General features: G+C 42.0%; 1 protein-coding gene across 3 annotated transcripts in view; it reads left to right on the top strand.

Annotated features, from left to right (window-relative positions):
* The window catches only part of LOC103564356 (cationic amino acid transporter 4-like), a 28,237-nt gene that overhangs the window by 9,398 nt on the left and 3,697 nt on the right, over nt 1-15,142 (top strand). The gene's annotated exons all lie outside the window — the stretch shown is intronic.

The following is a 15,142-nucleotide window of genomic DNA, read 5'->3' as shown; positions in this document are numbered from 1 at the left end:
TTGGACACTGCTTGCAGGGAGGGGGAGGAGATGATAAGGAATCCAGGTGGCTGTCCTTGGCGGTGCCTGTTTCCATGGTGAGTAGTGGATTCTGGAGCCAGGGAGCCAGAGAGGAAGCAGGGAAAGAGCACTTTGGTTTTAACCCCATATAGGTTGGGTTTAATGTAGGGGAAATGATACTAGGGCCAGCATTAATATGGGGTATGAAATTTTAATGAGTACCTCAGAATTTCTGAAAGCAATTGGTTTATCTCTGCTGAAAAATGAGTTTCTGGGTGTGATTCAATCCATAAAGTAATTTCAAACAAGGAATAACTTCAGTTATTAATTTCTTTACCACAGTTGTGGCATCAGCACGTCTAGTCAGATAGCATTCGGTCCATCCACTAACCATGCAGACAATAACCAAACAGTGAGAAGAGCCTAAAGTTGGGGGCAAGGCTATAAGGTACATTTGGAGTGCTGCAAAGGGCAGTGTGGACCTGGGAGGACTTCCTGGGGTCTGCTGATTTCTCCCAGGATGTTGGTGAGATTGGCAAGTAGTGCACTGGGAAATTATTGGGTCAGAAATTTTGTGGATGCCACGGCAGGACCAATTCTCTTTTAGTTCCTTAACTATCCCCCATCTGCACATATTTCCCATTCGGTGGGAGATAAGAGCAAGCCAAAAATTCAAGGGAAAAGGAGCTACAGGAAGTCCTTTGGCCCAGTGTCTAATCCATCTGATCACTCTTTGGTGCCATGTTGTATCCCATGGTCTTTTTCAGATTGTGGGACATTTGCATGATAGTTAATAACATCAGTCAGGGATAAAGACAGCTTTAAAAATTGAGTCGAGAAAGGACAAGGGGGTCCATGGTCAGCCCATATATTTAGCAGCTCTGCCAGCCTGTCATTTCCTGAAGAAATGACATCAGACTCAGAGTATAGGCTGAAGAGTGAACATATAATTTGAGAAGTGACAAATAAAAATGGCAAGTAATAGGATATATTGGAGTATATGAGGAAGCCATTTTGTGTAAACCTAATTCTGCCTGACCTTGTCTTTCCAAAAGGGCCTGACTGAGGCCTTTGGGCATGCATTGTATATCTGTTTTAGAGATTCCCTATGGCGAGAGCAAAGGCCCTTGAGATAAAGGTGCAACTTCTCTCCTCCTCCCAACATTGGCATCTCCCTAAAGATTAAGCATCTTTCTTTAGGCTGGGAACCAATTGCAGCGCTCATCTGTGACTGCCCAGCCCCAGGCAACACGCCTGCCACCCTGCAGCGTTCACTGAGACAGCAGACCTATCTGCCATTTCCATCAATCGCTGTGCTGACAGAGCAGCCTCGTGACTATTGTAAAAGGGACATTTCAATCATATGTGAAACATACTCTTTGAGGGTATATAACCACCCTATGTACCCCCACTTCTTTGGAGTGCTCTGTTCCTTTGTGGAAAGACTCTCCCGGGTTATAATCCTCAGATTTAAGCTCAGAATAAACTCACCCAACTTTTCACTTATAGATTGGTTATGGATTATTTTCGTCGACAGAAGGGAGGGGAATAGCTTGTAATAGGGCCACAATTAAGTGACCATTAGCAATAGGAGTTCCTATGGAAGTCAAGAATCCACAGGATCTCAAAATTGTGCCAACAGCATGGCAGACTCCAAAAGCATATCTGGAGTCAGTGTAAAGAGTGGCAGTTTTCCCTTTTGCTCATGCACAGACTCTAGTAAGAGCTATGTGTCCAGAAGCTTGGGCTAATTTTACAGTGGGCAAAGAATAAGCTTCCAGTGTTTCATGTGGGGAAACCGTGGTATAAACAGTTATTATGCTTCTCTGGAAATCCCATTTATAGGAGTCATCCCAAAACAGAAGCAAGTCTGGAGTGTCCAAAGTGATGTCTGAGAGATCCTTTCATGGCTTTGAGACAATTTCTACCATTGCAAGGGAATCATGTGGAATAGAGTGGGACTCTCCATCATCAGGGACAGGTAATAAGGTAGCTGGATTCACAGTGTTACAAGGACAAAAAATGACGGAAGGGTTAGTTAAAAGAGCCTGCTCATGGGTGGTCTGCGGCCATGTAGAGAGGTGTTGGGTCCTATGAACTTGAAAAATAGCAGACGCAGCATAGGCAACATAGAGATTAAGGGGAGGGCCTAATATTAGAGTACTGGCTTTGTCAGTCAGCGTGACAGCTGAGGCCACCACACATAAACATAGGGGCATACCTGATGCACAGGGTCTAGCTGGCATGAGAAATATGCTATAGGATGTATCTGAGAGGAAGAGATTCTCCTAGAATGTCTGCAGCAAATCCACTATTTTCATGGTGGTATAGATGAAAAGGTTTGTCAAATTAGGTAAAAGAGCCAGGGGTGTGGACAAAGCTAATCTTAAGGCATCAATGGAGTTTAATAGCTCTGAAGGCCAGGAAATAGGCTCTGGTGTGATATCTGGGAGAAGAGCATCCAGAGGGTTAGCAAGGGCTGCAGAAACAGGAATCCACTGAGGCTATAACCAGCTGCCCTTGGAAATTTATGTTGCTGTTTTGTGATTTTGAGGAAGAAGGATGGACAAAATGGACTCAAGGAGTTTGGCGGTAGCTTTTGAATATTTTGAGATATCTCATGTCCAGTGGGTACCAGTCATTTGCACCCACTAAAGTTTAGATCTGGAAGCAGTATGGCCTCGAGCAGCTGGTGTTTTCAGGAGAATGAGGGGTCTGTAAGAGCTCTCTGTTTAGTTTGATTACAGAGCAGAAGGTCATCCACATAGTGAACAGGAGTGGAGCCTTGAGTAAAGACTACAGAACCCAAGTCGGCTGAAAGGATTTGGGAAAATATTGAGAGGGACTCACAATATCCCTGATGTAGGTGAGTCCATGGGAATTGTCTCCCTTTAAATGTAAATGCGAAAAGAACTTGTGAGTGAGGGTGCAAAGGGATTGAAAAGAAAGCTGAGCAGAGGTCAATTCCTGTCACCCAGGCTGCATCAGCAGGAACTGAGGTCAGGATGACAGCTGGATCTGGGCCCACAAGATCCTGAGGATTTGTGAAAGACCTTATGGCTCTGAGGTCTTACACAAATCTATAGATTTGGTTCCCATCTCAGTCAAACTCACCTTTTTTCACTGGCAAGATTGGAGTATTACACGGTGAAGTAAAATCTAATACACCCTGTGTAAAAGGGAGTGTGTTATAGATTCAGTTCCTCGCTCTGCATCTCTGGAGAGCAGGTATTGGGCTACTGAGGTACACGGTTCATTCTTTTTCCAAGTAATGTGCATGGGTTCTTCACTCAGTATCAACCCTACTTCATTTGCATGTGTATCCCAAAGACTCATGGGGACATCCTTTAAAGATTCATCTTCTTCAGAAGAATTTAAATCAAGATGAGTTTCCAGGAAGGAAATTAGGAGACTTAGGCTTTGGTCTGAGGATAGAGAAATAAAATTGCCTTTCTCATTGCAATTTCTAGTGGCATTAAATTTACGTAATGAACTTCTGCACAAAAGGTTTGCTGCTGAACAGTGATAGAGTAGAAAGGCATGATGAGTGTAAAGAGTCCTAAAGATGTTGGAGTGGGCTGAGCTATGGGCCATGAAATAGGCTGCCCGGAGGCTCCAACAGCTTGAACAGAATCAGAGGTGAGAGGTAGAGATAAATTCTCTGAACTGATAGTAGAGAAAATCACATCGGTATCAATTAAGAAATCCAGTTCCCAAGCTTCTATTTTAAGTTTAATGGTAGGCTCAAGGGTGGAACTGAGTCTTGGATGACCCACCAAATAAGGAGGAAATGCCCCTCAGGATGAGGAAAACAAGACCTCCAGAGGCGTTGGGGCCAAGGGAGGGTATTTGTTAACTTTCCCTTCTCTTAAGAGGACAATCTCTTTTCCAATGCTCTGGCTTCTTGCAACACCTGCAGTTGTCTGGAGGCAAACACGGAGGCCTCTGAGTGGGCTGTAACTTACTCTCAGTTAGATTTTTGCTTCTCTAAAGATTCAAGTTGTAAAGCCAGAAGAGTTGCTTTTAATCCTCTTTTACCTTCCTGCTGACTATTTTCAAAGAATTGTGTAGCAGCCTCCATTATCACACTTCATGGTTGCCCTGACCCAACAAGCACACTATTTTGAATTTGTTTTTTTATATCAGGAATAAGATTTTCTACTAAATGAGAAATAAGGAGATTCCTGTGCTCTGGGGCTTCTGGGTTAATGCAGTGTGCCTTTGAAAGTTTTGTATAAACCTTCAATAAAAGTTTTTGGATTCCCCTTCATTCTGAGTGCATAATTCAATTTTTGACTGATTATCAATAGGAGGAAACACCTCTAAAATTTCTCCTAGTAAACCTTGAATATCAGGCACTAGCAGAGCCACTTCCTGCTCATTTGCAGGAGGGCCTGGGGGAAGGTTTGGCTATCTACTCTATGAGGGATGTTTTTCCAGGGGTTCCCTGGCCAAGCCAAAGATTTGTCATCAGATTCTGCCTACAATATCTACAGATTTGGGTGGATTCCTCTCTTCTCAAGGTCCTCCAAATATTCTGAGGTTCCAGGCACCTGCCAGAGAAGTGTCCTTTACTCACCTCATAAGGTTGCTTAGAACCCTGTAAACAAGGTACCAAGGCTGATATTTCCAAGTGGCTTTATTTCATAAAATTCAATCTTTGTTCCTCAAAAGCTGTCTTGTCATATCTGAGTCAGTATATTTCTCTCAAATATGACATTCCTGTCAAAGCTTTGATAATATAACTGTTTCCAATTGCATCCTCTTATAAATGGAGCAGATTATTATTGCCATGAAAACAATACTCATTAAGAGTTTCCAAATCCTGGAGGTATCAGATAGGGAGAAAAAATAAATGAATGTTTCAGTTTTACTTGCAAAAGTATAATTTTACAAAATTGCTATAAGTCATAGTTAGCTCAGAGAAAGAGAAAAACGTTTTCTTAAATCTGGAAAGAACAAAACATTAAAAATCAGCAACATCTCCAATAAAAGTCACAAAAATTATAATCATCCTCATCAGTTCACTCAGTCCTGTGAAATCAATTCTTGATCTTTATCTTCTGTTGGCAGTTTCATGAAGTCATCAGTTTCTCCATTAGAGTTCTGTATTTCTTTTTTTTTTTTTAAAAGATTTTATTTTTTCCTTTTTCTCCCCAAAGCCCCCCGGTACATAGTTGTGTATTCTTCGTTGTGGGTTCTTCTAGTTGTGGCATGTGGGACGCTGCCTCAGCGTGGTCTGATGATCAGTGCCATGTCCGCACTCAGGATTCGAACTAACGAAACACTGGGCCACCTGCAGTGGAGCGCGCGAACTTAACCACTCGGCCACGGGGCCAGCCCCTAGAGTTCTGTATTTCTTACGCAGTTTTATCCTCTGAAAGTTTATCAGAAACCTGTACTCTAGAGTAAGTGTCAGAGTCTTTTCCATGAATCTGAAGATGAAACATTTTCAAAACCATCAGAGTAAAAGAGCAACTATCTGCAAATGACTCAAAAGGGCAATTGACAAAGAAACTTGACTATTTCTGTGACCATATAACACTTCAAGATAATAACTAGAATTTTGGCTGACAATCAGGACAAATCAGAATTTTGGGAATGTTATATAATTTTTTGAACATTTATATCAATAACATGTACCGCCATAATACCACCTAAGAAGGTTTATCATCAATTATTTGACAATGCTTCCTGTGTAATTTAACATACCAAATAAGCCTAATTATTTCAGTATCTTCTTTCTCATGGGAAGAGAGAGAATGTATTTCTTTCAGTAGTCCCAGGGGTGCTCTGAAAGCTCTCAAAGAAAAAACTCTTTCCTCCAGGTAAAAAGAAAGACTACATTTAGGATTTGAATTTTGTGGGAAGCTTTTCAAAAATACCAAAAGGTTTAAAATACTTGGTCAAATAGGAAACAATGCTCACTGTGAAACAATGCTCACCAAGTTATCCATTCAAAGTGACAATGGAAAAAGTCAAGGTCAAATAGAGAGTTAAAACAGTCAAGAAACACTTTAATAGAGAGACCTCAGTCTTTTTGAACATAGGCAATTATTAGCCTTTTCTCTTTGAGGAAGACTACCCCTGAGCTAACATCCACTGCCCATCCTCCTCTTCTTGCTGAGGAAGATTGGCCCTGAGCTAACATCTATGCCCATCTTCCTCTACTTTATATGTGGGACACCTGCATGGCTCAATAAGTGGTGTGTAGGTCCATGCCCGGGATCCAAACCAGGGAACCCTGGGCTGCTGAAGTGAGTGTGTAAACTTAACCACTGCACCACTAGGCCAGCCCCATCAGAAATTATTTTAAAATAGAGATCATTTGCATTTTAGGTAAACTTACTCAAAAACAAAGAAAAGCCTTTTATAACCTCTTTTTCAAAAGCTGACTAAAACTCCAGGAAAATTATCCTTTTAAGAGAGAGAGAACCAAATTTTAATTTTTGCATCAGGTTATTTTTGACATTAAAACTCATTTACTTAATTAGATTTATTTCAATCTTAGCCAACTTGACTATGCATAGAACTCTTTTTAGGATTCCTCTTTCATGGACCTTCTATAACATTCTTTTCACATTCAGAATTTGTCCTATGTCTTCCTTTGTCCCTTCTACTACTTTGGGACAAATTTATCTTTCTTAACAAAACAAAAACATTTCTATTATTTATACGTCCTTTACTGAAAACATACATCTTACTTTCCTTGAATACAAAGATGTTTGGTTTATTAATTTTTAGTAGTATTTTTAACCGTTACAGACCTTACTAAAAACTAAAAAGTAAGTAATTATGAACTGTCTTTTACATTAGCATTCTGTGGCTTGGAAAATTTATAAATACTTTTTTATAACTTCTAGGAACATGCTACTTCATAGTACAATCTTTCAATAAAAATGCAAGACACGTTTACTAGTAGACCCAGACATCTTTTAATTTCTCTGTAATAAGAACTCAAAAGTAGATAAACATAGACATGTTTAGTTATAATGTTTCAATAAACTATCCTACTTGAAAATGACCAACATATGCAATGAATTTTTTTTAAAGATTGGCACCTGCACTAACAACTGCTGCCAATCTTTTTTTTCCTGCATTTTCTCTCCAAATCCCCCCACTACATAGTTGTATATTTTAGTTGTGGGTCCTTCTAGTTGTGGCATGTGGGATGCTGTCTCAGCATAGCCTGACAAGTGGTGCCATGTCCGTGCCCAGGATCCAAACCAGAGAAACCCTTGGCCACTGAATTGCAGCATAGGAACTTAACCACACGGCCACAGGGCCAGCCCAATGCAATGAATTTTTTATCACTTAATTTCACCTAGCAAAACTTCAAAGTTTCAAGTTACCAAAGAGAAGCTAGAAGTTATCATAAATATGCATGCCAGAATACATAATTATTTTTAAAATTTCACCCAACACTTTTATCTTTTTCACATCTATTTAGTTTACTCGAGCCCAATAATTATTTAGATTGCCTACAAAACTTCATGAGACATTAGACAAAATTAGCCATCATTTTGTTATTATTTTTACTAACTAGTTTTGTAATAGAGATAACATCAGCTTATATGACCAATAAACACATAATAAAGGCAGAATGTCTGCTTTATATCCAATGCTGATAACTTTGAGCACATGTCCATTTTAATCAAGTCAACAATCTTAAATAAGCTTTCAGTTACCAAAAATTAACTTATATCATGTTAACTTGATAGACATTGGGGTTTGCTGCATTTAGAAATAATTTATGTAAGTGCTTACTTTAAGCCAATTGAATAGAGCTCTTTAGAAATTATACCATCTGGAGGTAAAATATCACACATGTAACATACATATAAACACACATACAGAGAGTCTCTACACCTATTGTTTTAAAATTACTACCCAGAATCAGGTACAGTAATATACTAGTTACAAATGCAAATCTTGTTTAAAGTCTATTTTACTTATATTTGTGAAGACACTGAAGATGCTCGATTTTGGCAAGGGTGATCTTATGGTCATTTTTCTTTCTTTTTTTTCCCTTTGGTCCTAGGAATTAGTGGTAGGCTAGATATTCCCTGGTGGGCTTGCTCCTTGAGTTAAGGAAAATGGGTGGAATCTGAACTGTCTCCACAATTGAATTTCCAGTCTTGCAAGGATTTTTTTTTTCCAAGGACAATTGCTCTTAATTTCTCAGAAACTGGGTTGTAACTTAAATGACATTATAGGTTGATGTACCGACTACATCACAAAGGCACAGAGAAACCACTCAAATTTTCTCCTAGATGGAGTTTCTGGGGCATATTTGCCTTATTCATTTTTAACATCCTAATACCTATAAGCATTTTGAGAGGGATCAGGGGAGGCTTTGAAACTGGAAAAGGACAAGTGAACTTTGAACTGCTTTCTAGAGCCGCACTGCTGGCCCTGCAGGGATTTGCGAGACAAAGATGGTTGTTTACAGTTCCCCAAAGAACTGGAAAGAGGTTGATCCACACTTTAAGCTGCATTTTTTCAATTTAGAAGTTTTTCCCATTTAAGGAACCATCCTCTGACCTTTGACGAGTAGGATCCTAATAGTAACTCAAACTAATAAGAAATTATGGCTTAGCTCTGGATGTGACAGGCATCCCCAAAAGAGAGTGTAAAATAAACAACCCTCAAAGATCCAGGAAGTTCACTCCCAAAAATAATCCAAGAAAGCAAAGGCTTCTGCTGCACAGCTGGTAGTGCACTAACAAGCAAGGAAAGTTGAGACGACAAAGACCTCCAATGGCCTGGGACCCCTCATGACCAAAGAGGTCACAAAGCCAAGCTCTGAAGACAGAACAAGAGAAAAGGGGAAAAACTGATCCTATATGCACATTAACAGCTTTAGCTATGCTTTGGTTCTCTCAGAGCCAGACTAACACATGGGGGGGGGGGGAAGGCAGTTGCCACACAGTTGGGGATTGTGTGTGCTTTACAGAGTACCTCATCCTTGCATGGACATTTTCTTGAGGTTCGCAGGAGACCTGTTGTCATCAACCCCCTTCTGTGACCAACTCATCCTATCAAGGGAGTCTTCTTGAGGTGGTGACTGCCTAATGGCTCTGAATTGCTTGACCTGTGCCCATCAATATTGTGGCTTTTTTGGATTCCAGGATGTCCCTTAGCAACAGCTTCCAGCTTATGTGCATACTCTATAGGTGTCCCTCCAGCAACATTTTCTGTGGGCCTGCCCAGACAATAGGCTTACAGAGATGCCTGCATCTTACCCTGTGGTCTTTCCTTTTTTATGACAAAGGATGCAAAAGACAGAGACAAGGGAAAATAGTGACCGTCTCTGGGAGTAGAAGGATTGATAAACCAATGAGTACTCAGTAGCTCATACTACATACTCATAGCTAAAAGGCACCCAATTTGGGAAAATGCGGCCTAAGAGACTACAGGTGGGGCTCAAATTAGCACTTCTGGTTAAGAATTTAGACATGCAAGTCAAAAGTATGTTTATGCTGCAGCTAGAGCCAGATCATGAAAATTTCAAGTGTCCCCAAAATGAAGACCCTTACCATGAAGGCCTAACCAAGTCTTCCTTCTAACGGCCAATATAATTTTCCCCTGAGGCTGATGGCAGTTTGGTAGGACCCTTAGCCACAAACAGGAGTGCAACCTGCATTTCTGTCTGACCATCTCAGACTGAAAAATGCAGTGCAACCTCATTCTTTTTCCTGCCATAGTTTTGAGACTCCCCCAACCTGATTATTATCAAGCCAAGCCCTCAGAACACAAAACAATCTTGATAAGAGTCTGCAGTTCTTGTAAACATTGACAACTTCTGGAAACTTTAGGTCAAATGGTGGAGACATTGAGTCTTTAAAGGTTTGTTTCTTGTTTGAAAGCTCAAAAGGAGCCCAAGTGGCCACTGTAATTCTAAATTATCACAGGTAATCTTGTCAGCTGTTTACACTTATCCCCATTTTAGGGGGTTTTGCCCGATGTAGTCACAACACCACAGTAATTTCTAAAGAGAGTTTGTTACAATTATTGAGAAACTCAGTCCCCAGAACAGCCAATTCAGTTCAGACAAACATTAATACAGAATACAATTCTACATGTAATACAGACCATAATACTAGCTAGAGTCCCAGGAGTAGCTCAGAACCAGAGCCAAGATCTACTCAAAACCAGATTTCCAAGGGTAAGTCAGAACCAGTGCCAGGACTGGCCCAGACCCAGAAGCAACACCATGAGTGAAGGTTTTCTGTCCTATCTCTAAATACCTTGGATGGTTTAGGCCCAAGGTTCAGGTCTCAGCCCACCAGGATGCCCCAGAACACCAGCCAAACTTATATTTCCAGAACATCAAACCAGAGAGACAAGGTAAAGGATAGTCAGTCTCTTAGAGTTAATTGCCCCTAGTCCAGAGACATCCTGATCCAGAAGCTGTTTCTTCTCCCAAAGGGAAAATAAAAATGCCTTGGGGCCTGGAGTGCCACAGCGGGGAGACAGGAAGCCAATCAGTGAAGCCTCTGGAGGAAACTGTTCAAGCCCCACTTAGGGTGGATGGAAATGATGCAGGGTTGGTGAGCTGAGGAGTCGAAAGAAAGATTTCTTGGACTCTCAAGGTCTGGCAGTAGTGCTCTTTTATTTAGAAAATAGTATGGAATAGCATGGGGACAGGACTCATGGGCAGTCAGAGCTGCTGCTGCTGCTGCCATGGGGACAGGACACATGGGCAGTAAGAGCTGCTGCTGCAAACATGGGTTGAGACCAGGGCTAAATTTAAGGCATAAGTTGTTAAAATGGTATCAGTTCTGGTGGGGTTTGGTTATTGGGTGGTCTTATAACTTTTAGATAATAATCAAACCAGATTCAGTAAATGGCAGAAGCCACCACCTTAAATATTATCTTCAGCTAAAGATAAAGGAGAATGTTGGTGGTGGGGAGAGTCAGCTACATGAGGTTACCAGACAAGCACAATAAACAAGATTTAAGTCCTTGCCGTCCCCATTAAGAGTTTCTAGAGATAAGGTCATCCCCCCTTCCTCCTGGTGCAGAGAGGGAGACATCCCCACAGATGGAGACTTCCTTCACAAATGCAAATGTCTCTCATCAAAGGGCAAGCAAATTCCACTCCTCAGAGTCTCCTTCCTGTCTGCAGTAACCAGCCTAAAATAATCCTCATCAAAAAGACCCCACACCCTGCCGGGGGCTGCAGGGCCTTGGGTGGGTGGTCACAGGACCTTGGTCCCTTTGTGGTCACCAATTTTTACCACACAAAATTGGGTTTCTCCTCTGATGTGCATAAACAAGCCAATTAATTATGGCATCAGACTTTAGGGGGAGAAATCAGCTTTTATTCTGTGAAAGCAACCTGCAGGGAGATAGGGGACAGGTGCCCTGAGATCTATCTCCCCAGTTCAGGATTTGGGGTGGAATTTAAGAGGTTAAGGAAATTATGCTGGCACACAGAAATGCTGGTGGGACAGGTTCTGACTGGTGGGCTTCAAGCATTTATGGTAACGTTTTGAATATTTATGACAGGGTGGGGAAGGAATCTTAAGATCAGATCTTCCTGAATGAGGGACTCTTCACTTCCGACAAGAGTCCGACTTTCAGGTTCCAGTCACGTCCTCGTCCTTGGGTTCTGTGGGCATGGAGGTATTTAGTTCTGAGGTCGTTTCAGGTCTTGATTTCTTCATTTACACATGCTCTGGCTATGTGGCTTTCCAGTTTTTCTGAAAGGCAATCCTTAATCACTTTGTTGAACTGGTCCTGGAGGGCCTGTGGTTATATTTACATTAAATTTGCTTTTTAATCTTTGTTCTAAGTCAGACTTCCCTTCTTTCATCTTATTAAGAGATTCCCTAAGGCTAGCCATTATAATTTTTTTTTGGATTTTCTTTTCAATTATTCTTCCCATAAATATCAGTAAGTCAGCTGCTTGTGATAAGAGCTCTCTCAAATAGTTTTCAAATATAAAATTTACTCCAATTCAAAAGATCCATCGTTTGGCCCTTGACAAGGAGGATCTCCATTGATGTATTTATTCCAATAGTGACTCAGTCCAATGAGACTTTATAAAGAAAGACCTGGAGGTAACTTTCCAGACTTAGAGTAAATCTTTACCATGGATGCAAGACGTGTCCCTGGAGAGGGCACAGGTGATGCATCCCCCATGATCCAAGAAGTTGACTCCTCAAACCCTCAGGAGGAGTAAAGAGCTTCACTGCACAGGCGGTAAGGATGGTGTAATGAAAATGGTGTCTCTGGTGTCTCAGGAGAGCATGGAAGCCTCTAGTCACAGACCCACTCATCTGTGACACCAGGCAGGAGCCACAGGAATGGGACTTTTCCAGAACTAACAAACAAGGAAGGTTGAGATGACAAAGGTCTTCATGGACTGGACCCTTTATGACAAACTCCCCTGAGAGCCTGGCACAGCCAGACAGAGGATGCTTGGAACCTCAGTCTGTTTGACTGGCCACCAAGGTTTACTCCAGCAAATGCACCTTCCAGATGCTGGAGACCAAGGAAAATATTATCACTGGTCAAAAAGCTAAGTTCTCGGAACATAGAATAAGACGGAAGGAAAAAGCTCATCTGTGTGGTTTTTTCCATTACATACACAGTGACAGCTTTAGCTCTGCCTTGGATCCAAACTAATACGTAGGAGGGATGTGCCATGGGGTTGAGGATTGTGTGTGTTTTACAGAGCACCTCATTGCACAGGAATTTTCTCAAGGTTGGCGGGAGACCTGTTGTCATCTACCCAGTTCCATGGTAAACTTTTCTTATCATGGGAGTCTTCTTGAGGCGGCAAGCACCCCAATGGCTCTGGACTGCTCGACCCATGACCACCAATATTGCAGCCTTTTGGCTTCCAAGATATCCCTCAGCAACAGCTGTTACCTCACGTGCATAGGAACCCACAGCAAAGTTTGTCTCAACAGACGCTGCTCTGGTGAGATAGCAAACCCACCAGCCTGTGCCTGTGGGTCAGCCCATACAACGGCCTTATAGGGCCTATGTCTGTATCCTACCCTATGGTTTTTCCTTCTTATGACATACAACACAAATGCATAGACAAAAAAGAAAAAACAAGTGACTATCTCTGCGAGGAAAAGGATAAAAAATCCAAGAGTACTCTATCAAATTTACTGGAGTCACTAAAAACCACAAGAAAATAGTTTCCCAAATATTTTCTACTGCCAATCTAAATTTAGAAAGTGAGAAAAAAGTTCTCTTTCCTTCTGCGAACCCCACAGATAGAGACTCCAGGAGGCTGATGTGGTCAGAAATCTCACCTTTTGCCAGCCTTCATCAGACAACCCGGAGTCTCCACATCTGTGATCATGCCAGAGAGAAAGCACTTCTTCCAGCCAGAGAATGCAGCTTGCCAGCCAGTGCGGAATCCTGATGGCTACACCAAAACTGCAGGGGAAGAGGGAGAATTCCCCCTTTTCCCCTTCTGGTTCTGATGGCTGGACAAAGAATTAAAACTGACATAAGGCAGGGTAGCAGGAGAAAATCAAAGTTTAACATGTGTACATGTTGACTTCACATAAGCATGAAGAATTCCAGAGAATCAGGCAAAATGAGGTGTATGCGTCTTTCTGGACTAAATAGAAGGAGATAGAGGTCTGAGACTTCAAAGGGGAGAAGGCAATCTACGAGAAGGTGGAAAGAGTTAATATTTGGTAAAGAAGTGTTTGCATTGTCCCATCTACAGACAATGGGAACTGAAAGAGCTCCTTTCATAAAATGGCCCTTGCTAGATGACTTCCTGCCCACCACACCTAGAATTATCTATAGTAAGAGCTCCTTCCTGGGACAGGCCTTTCTATCTTAAATTCTTTTAAGCAGTTTGGGGGAAGGTGAAATGTTCTTCCAGTGTCTTCTGAGTCTTGATTGTCTTCAGCTTGAAATAATCCACATACCAGAGTGGCACATCTTGGGGCAGTCTGCCCTGAACCCCATCAAAGGTTTATGGCAACCCTGGGTCTAGTCAGTCTATTGGCACCATTTTTCCAACAGCATTGGCTCACTTCTTGTCTTTGTGTCAGATTTTAATAATTCTCAAAATGTTTCAAACATTTCCATTATTATTAATTTGTTATAGTGACCTGTGATCAGTGAGCTATTTTTTCTTTATGCTTTTTATTGAGGAAGACTAGCCTCCCTATGCCCTGAGACACAACAATACTGAAATTAGGTCAGTTAATAACCCTACGATCGCCTCTAAATGTTCCAGTGAAAGGAAGAGTTGTGCATCTCTCACTTTAAATGAAAATCTGGAAATGATTAAGCTTACTGAGGAAGGCAGCTCAAAAGCCAAGATAGGACAAAGGCTAGGCCTCTTGCACCAAACAGTTAGCCAAGCTGTGACTGCAAAGAAAGAGTTCTTGAAGGAAATTAAAAGTGCTGCTCCAGTGAACACACAAATAATAAGAAAGCAGAATAGCCTTATTGCTGATATGGGGAAAGTTTTAGTGATCTGGATACAAGATGAAACCAGCCACAACATTCCCTTAAGCCAAAGCCTAGTCCAGAGCAAGACCCTAACTCTTCAATTATAGGAAGGATGAGAGAGGTGAGGAGGCTGCAGAAGAAAAGAGTGAAGCCAGCAGAGGTTGGTTCATGAGGTATAAGGAAAGAAGCTGTCTTCATGACATGAAAGTGCCAGGTGAAGCAGCAAGTGCTGATGGAGAAGCTGCAGCACGTTATCCAGAAGATCTAGCTAAGATCACTAGTGAAGGTGGCTGCTCTAAACAACAGATTTTCAATGTAGATGAAACAGCCTTTTATTGGAAGAAGATGCCATCTAGAACTTTCCTAGCTAGAGAGGAGGAGTCAATGCCTAGCGACAATGTAGAACCACGATATGGGGTCCTGTGCCAGATCTGGCAGCCTGGGGTAGGGACCAACGTAGAGTGGTGGCAGCAGCAGCAGCTGTGGTGGCAACGGTGACAGCAGGTGACTTGCAGGAAGTCCTGTGGAACAGACTCAGGCCAGAGAGGAGGTGACGGTTTTGCTACCCGGGGACAGGGGTATGGCGGAGGAGGCTCTGGCCACGTGTGGAGACGGGCCGCAGGGCTTTGGCCTCAGGTGCAGGGCCCAGGGTGTCCCCCACTCCCACCAGGCGCTGATACACAGTCTGGCAGGGCTGGGA

Source organism: Equus przewalskii, chromosome 7 (assembly GCF_037783145.1).
Source record: "Equus przewalskii isolate Varuska chromosome 7, EquPr2, whole genome shotgun sequence".
In the NCBI taxonomy this organism is placed as follows: domain Eukaryota; kingdom Metazoa; phylum Chordata; class Mammalia; order Perissodactyla; family Equidae; genus Equus; species Equus przewalskii.
Note: the sequence above shows the minus strand (reverse complement) of the source record. Positions and strands in the feature narration are given on the sequence as shown.